The sequence below is a fragment of the Ammodytes marinus genome (assembly GCF_949987685.1).
Source record: "Ammodytes marinus genome assembly, chromosome: 7".
Taxonomy (NCBI): Eukaryota; Metazoa; Chordata; class Actinopteri; order Uranoscopiformes; family Ammodytidae; genus Ammodytes; species Ammodytes marinus.
The window spans coordinates 798,606-806,105 of NC_137211.1; positions in this window are offsets into that span (position 1 = coordinate 798,606).

The window sequence follows — 7,500 nt, forward strand, 5'->3', positions numbered from 1 at the left end:
AATTTTAAACAATGCACCTGATGACATTCCAACTATGACACTTTCAAGATGGCGGCACTAGGCCTTGGTCCAAAATATGTAGAAATATGGACATATATGAGACCCTTTCTAAGGGAAAAATAAATAATAATAATAAAAAATTCAGCTGTTATGCACTAAACTAAATGTACTTATGGATATTATAATTACTTTCTACAAAATCTGCTAGGAAATAAAACCCAAAATTCTACACACTGCAGGTTTAAGTAGTTTTTAATTGTTCATTTAAAGATCACAACAGTACAAAAATACAAGCACAAATAAAACTGAATATCTCCTCATGATCCGCTACCTGTCTGTACTGTGTGTGTGCTGGAAACAAATCCAGTGTTAATACACAGCCTAGGCTCTGTAAACTGTCATGTTGCAAGCTATGGTGGGCCCTTTGTTTACAAGTCAGTTTTAAAGCCATCCACAGTTAAAGACCTACTTCAGCGGTGGGAATATGAAGGTGTATTGAACTCTGAGATCCTATGTAGTATAAATGTGCAAACGTTTTAGAAATCGTTTCATCCTAGCCTGAGAAAAGGCAGAAAGAGTGTTTTATGGTCTCACTGTCTAACCCTACATTTTACCATGCGTGACATCACACATGGTAAAATGTAGGGTTAGGATTGACAGGACAGCTGGGCCAAGGGAAGACTGAGGGAAGAAAAACCTCATTCATTATATTATAATAGTGATTTTATAATGATAGAACGCCGGTTCCGTATGGGTGAAGTATTCCTTTAAGTTAACTTAACACTATCAATATGCATTACAATTATACAACACAGAAGAATGCATTAAAATTGTTGTCATTCCTTAAAGGCCTACTTCACCGGTGGGAATATGAAGGTGTATTGAACTCGGAGATCCTATGTAGTATAAAAGTGCAAACATTTTAGAAATCGGTTCATCCTAGCCTGAGAAAAGGCAGAAAGAGTGTTTTATGATCTCACTGTCTAACCCTACATTTTACCATGTGTGACATCACACATGGTAAAATGTAGGGTTAGGATTGACAGGACAGCTGGGGCCAAGGGAAGACTGAGGGAAGAAAAACCTCATTCATTATATTATAATAGTGATTTTATAATGATAGAACGCCGGTTCCGTATGGGTGAAGTATTCCTTTAAGTTAACACTATCAATATGCATTACAATTATACAACACAGAAGAATGCATTAAAATTGTTGTCATTCCTTAAAGGCCTACTTCACCGGTGGGAATATGAAGGTGTATTGAACTCTGAGATCCTATGAAGTATAAATGTGCAAAAAAAAAAAAATCGGATCATCTTAGCCTGAGAAAAGGCAGAAAGAGTGTTTTATGGTCTCACTGTCTAACCCTACAGTTTCCTTCTTGTGACATCACAGTAAGGGTTAGGATTAACAGGACAGCTGGGCCAAGGGAAGACTGAGGGAAGAAAAACCTCATTCATTATATTATAATAGTGATTTTATAATGATAGAACGCAGGTTCCGTATGGGTGAAGTATTCCTTTAAGTAATAATAATTGATAATATTTATATAGCGCTTTTTTGGAGATTACTCAAAGACGCTAAAGTATTGGGAGAGGATTTGATAGAGGCTCTGATAAAGGTCAAGCTAGTTTTGTGGATGCAGCAGAGATTGTTTAAGGTCGACCCTAAAACTGCATTCATGAATATGACGTTTTGCAAGAAGAAAAATAAGATTAATAATAAAATAATGGTTGACTTCCTTCTTTCTGAAATCATTAATAAAATGTGTTATGGTTCATCCATCTGTCTCTCTGTGTGACGGCTGTGTGAATGTGTGTGTGGTGTGTGTGTGTGTGTGTGTGTGTGTGTGTGGTGTGTGTGTGTGTGGTGTGTGTGTGTGACAGAGAGTGTGTGTGTGTGTGTGTATGAGAGCGTGTGTGTGTGTGTGTGTGTGGTGTGTGTGTGTGACAGAGAGTGTGTGTGTGTGTATGAGAGCGAGAGAGAGTGTGTGTGTATGTGACGGCTGTGTGTATGTGTGCGTGTGTGTTTGTCGGCTATGGGAGTGTGTGAATGGGTGTGTGTGTGACGGGCTGTGTGGGAGTATGTTGACAGTGAACGTGCATTGAACGTGCTCGTGTCCGCCGCTGCTGCGTCGGTTGGGTCTCGCGCCTGGCGGTGCTGAGGATGGAGGATGAGGAGGAGCGCGAAGAAGAAGAAGAAGCAGAATCACATCAATAGATCCGACATCAGTGTGTTCTAACATCTCTATATCTTTACATTTAAAGGTGTAGTAAGCGATTTATTTATGTTAATACATACGTGTTAAATCGCTCTTTATTCATGTATTCATACAGTGATCACTTATATAGGCTAGTGTGCGCGTTTCAGCTTCATCATAACACAGCCAGGTCTCTCTGTCACCCGCTCTGCAATAGCCAATAATCGGCAAATAAACTTTTCGGGGAATCCCACAATCAATCAATCAATATATTCATGACGTAAGCAAGGATCCATTAATCACGTGATTGATCAATATCACCGTTAAATCTGACGAACAGCTGATTGGTTGGCGGTTCTATTCTGGTTCGTTTGGACTATGGACTGGATTTGGATCACGTGACAGGCGGGGAAAAGGTTCGATCAAGGTAAGAAACTTCATCGTAAACAACACACACTCACTCACTCTCACTCTCTCACACACTCACACACTCACACACTCACTCTCTCTCACACACACACACACACAGATAAACAAACACACACACACACACACACACAAGCTGCTCTGTTTATCAAGGTGAGACTGCAGGTGAATGTTTAGGCTGCCAGGTATCAGCGTGAAGCTTCGCCCCGTGATTACCGACTGATCAAAACTATTACGTTTTGTCTCAACATGTGTTTGAGACATTTTGGAATAATTTGGAAATGTATCAATATCTCCAAAATAATGTGTAAATTTGTATATTTAAAAAAAAAACAATCTTACAGGTAGCGTATAACGATGCGTTTAGGATCCTCCTTAAGCTTCCTAGATGGACCAGTGCTAGCTCTTTGTTTGTGACTAGGAATGTCTCCACCTTTCATGCTGTGTTGAGGAATTTAATGTTTAAATTTATGTGTCGACTCCTAAAGTCAGAAAACAAAGTAATAATTGCAGCCCTCAGTCACTGACACCAAACAGAGTGATACAAGGTTCTCCTCTGGGCTGGGGAAACATTGGAATCGATGCTTGTATGTATTTTAATTTGTGTTGACTTGTATTTGTATTGTCTGTTATATGGAACGTTGAGTCCGGAATAAAGTGTTCATTCAACCTAGACGTTGGATGAAGCCAGAGTTAAAAAAAAATATATTAATCTCCAAATTTCTTTACAGAACGGATTTCGGATTCAGCCTTATTTTTATTTTATAAATCACAAAATAACTATGTAGGCCTAAAGGTCTTCAATATGTGTTTTTTTCAGCATGTTTATAAGAAGAAAATGTCTCATAAATCAGACAGTGAACAACATATGAACAAATCCTTCTGTAATAACCTTCAGAATAGTGCTGAGAATGATTATGGAAAGTTTAGTTGATGTAAGTGCTTTAGAAGTTGAGATTTTTTGGTTCAGAGTATTGAGACAAAAAAAAACTATTGTTGAGATAATGTCCGTTAAAGATGGTTGTATAGGAGAAATATACAGACGCAAACAGACAAGGTTTAGTCAAATAAACACCTGAATGTACATGTTGGACCTTTTGATTTATACTAGTATGAAAGAAGACATGTTATGGAAGATAGATAGATAGATAGATAGATAGATAGACAGACAGACAGACAGACAGACAGACAGACAGACAGACAGACAGACAGACAGACAGACAGACAGACAGACAGATAGATAGATAGACAGACAGACAGATAGATAGATAGATAGATAGATAGATAGATAGATAGATAGATAGATAGATAGATAGATAGATAGATAGACAGACAGACAGACAGACAGACAGACAGACAGATAGACAGATAGACAGATAGATAGATAGATAGATAGATAGATAGATAGATAGATAGATAGATAGATAGATAGATAGATAGATAGACAGACAGACAGACAGATAGATAGATAGATAGATAGATAGATAGATAGATAGATAGATAGATAGATAGACAGACAGACAGACAGATAGATAGATAGATAGATAGATAGATAGATAGATAGATAGATAGATAGATAGATAGACAAAAATATCTTCAGAAATGCTTTAAAAAACAATGTTTCTGCTGCAGTGCCGTCACATACAGATTGTTTTTGAAAATCGTCGAGGTTTGTTTTTATCAGAGCAGGGCGTCCCCACCCAAGGCCACGTGGTGCTGCTGCTGCTGCTGTGTGTGTGTGTGTGTGTGTGTGTGTGTGTGTGTGTGTGTGTGTGTGTGTGTGTGTGTGTGTGTGTGTGTGTGTGCCTGTGTGTGTGTGTGTGAATTAGTCTCAGGCTGTCGGTGCAGACAGTAAACACAGAATATAAGAGTAAAAAATAGTGCAAAGGATTAATTAATAACATGAATTGCAAATAGAAAAATGTACTGGAAAAATATTTTAAATAAAATAAATTATACACTGTCAAAGTAAACTATGGTTGCGTTCCGAATCTCCTCCTCTTTCTTCTTTCTATTCTACATACTACATCCGACGATAAAAAGAATCTAGTTAGGATGCAGTAGGCATACTATTGGGACATACTTTACTCTCTTATTTCATCATAACATTGCGCCTTAATCTGGCCTCTTGCTTTTATATCTGTCTCATCCCCGTTTGTTTTCATATGGAGGCTTCGTCGATGTTACGTCACTTCACGTGCGCACTGGATTGTGGGTCAGAATCGCCCAAATAGGATGCAGTTTTCAACACTAACAATCTTGGCCGCATGAAGTAGGACATCCGGGTACTTCTAACCATCCTAAATCTGGCCACAAGAATCGGGACATCCTAAATCTTTTTTCTACCAAACCAGGCCCGGTTCTAGACAGTTAGATTTGGGTGGGCCTGTAGAAATTTTAGGTGGGCACACTGGGCAGAGGGACTGAAGAGCGCGCGAGCCGAAATTTTTAGCCCTTGTAAGATCTCTGCGTCTGATTTTTGGCACATTTACTGTGAATTGTGTAGAACACAATATGCAAATAAACTTTGAGTGCTGCTGTGTGGGAGATTTGATTCTTGCATGTTTTTTTTCCCAAATGTTTATGAATAACATATAATATACATTATATACAACATAATGTATCTTTTTTTTAATGGCAGTATTAACTTTAGGCAGCCTGAGCTGATAGAAGAGAAAGCTTTGGGACTGGGCAACCTGGATGGTGGTCCAGAGCTATATACTATACACACCACTTTCCACTATTGCCTCTGATGTCGAAATGGGTGAAAATAGTAGCCAGCCGAGGTCACGACCCTGCTAGGGGGGTCCGGGGGTATGACCCCCCCGGAGATTTTTTTTTACCTTTTTAAAGGGAAATGCATGAATCTGGTGCACTTTGAGAGGAAAATTAAGAGGCTAAATCTGAGGAATTTTGTGTGAACAAATAATTTGGAGACACTGGGTCGGGTGAATTAGAAGCTATTGAAGAAAGACACATGGATTTTCCATAGAAATATAAATTAGAAATAAAATATTATGCAGGATCCTCTGGGATGGGCTTGGTGCTCTTTTTCTTTACGGGACATATTTTTCTGTAATATAATGAATTAATTTAAATGCAGTGAGAGGAACGAAGCAGAAGAACTCTGTTGTCCAGTTATCTTTTTTCCACAGACGAGGCTGAAATAGGCTATAGACTATACACAGTGCATGGGCAACTGAGGGCAGCCCCATTTCCAAATGTTTTTAAATAAACTCAATACTAACTGTGTATGCCATGGACTTGAACGTGACGTGATCAGTTAACCTCGGATTACCTCCCAGATGAACTGATTCAATTATTAAGATATTAACTATCTACCAAAACATTGTATTCCTTTTATTGTATGATAATTCACATTTACATAATATGATGTTGATATCAAACACACAAACTAAAAAAAACTAAAAAAAAAATTGGGGGGGCCACCCTGGCAGTCGGGACCCTAAGCAACCGCTCATTTCGCTTATGCCTCGGGCCGGCTGTGCTGACCAGTGACCACTATAAGCGGGTGGAGGCAGACTGTCCTGCCCACCCAATAATACAATTAGAAGCAATGCATGGTAATGGTATATTCTTTAGTATTAATTAATTGTCTGAATTTTATTTGACATTTTCTTGGACAGCGAATGAACAGGTCCGTCCGATAGTGGGTCTGGACTTCACCCAAAAAAAAAAAAAAAAAAAAAATTATTATTATTTTTTTGATTGGGTGGGCACGGCCCACCCTGGCCCCTGGCTACCGCCGGCCCTGTACCAAACTATATAGTAGAAAGTATGCGATTCAGAACGCAACCTATGTGTTTTTATCATGTTCTTTTCAGGAATCTTTCTTTTTTTTTCTTTTTTTTTAACTTATATTTTAATGGTTTTATCTTTTATCATTTTCAGACAAAAAGACAGAATAAGTAGACACACATACAATACACACACAACCCCCCTCTCCCTCTCCCTCCCCTCCCCCTCCCTCCTCCCTCACATAAACAGACAAGAAATACAAAAAAAAATTAAAATTAAATAAGCAAATAAGACAAAATTATTAAGAAAATAAGCTATAAAAAAAAATAAACAAAGCAAAGAAATTAATAAAAATAGTTGACGTAACGTTATGTCCCACACAATGTGTTTTTATATTCCCGGTAAATGTTTTTTTTTACTGGGAGTTTTTTCTCAGCCGAGCTAAGGGTGTAAGGGCAGATATATATATATATACATATATATATATATATATATATATATATATATATAGATAGATAGATAGATAGATAGATAGATAGATAGATAGATAGATAGATAGATAGATAGATGGATAGATAGATAAGGGCAGGGTGTCATATTGTATGAAATGTAAAGCCCACTGAGACAAATGTATTTGTGATTTTGGGCTATACAAATAAAACTGATTTGATCATGTTCTTTTCAGGAAGACTTCTTTGCATTACTTTTTTTTTCCCACTTATTAAACAGTAAAACATATAAATAAATAAGAAGCTTCCTGGAAAGTTACTGTTTCACTGCTGTTGTTAAAAATACATCGTGTGGTTCTACTATTCCTTAAATTATACATTTAAGAACTCCCTATTTAACCGCCAAATACACATACATGAAACATTAATGAAATGCGTGTGTGTGTGTGTGTGTGTGTGTGTGTGTGTGTGTGTGTGTGTGTGTGTGTGTGTGTGTGTGTGTGTGTGTGTGTGTGTGTGTGTGTGTGTGTGTGTGTGTGTGTGTGGAAGTGTGTGTGTGTGTGTGTGTGTGTGAGTGTGGTTGAAAAGTTTACAATCTTGAAATACGTGTTGAATAATAATAGAGATTAAGAATTAAGTTAAAGTCAAGGTTAGGTCAGACTG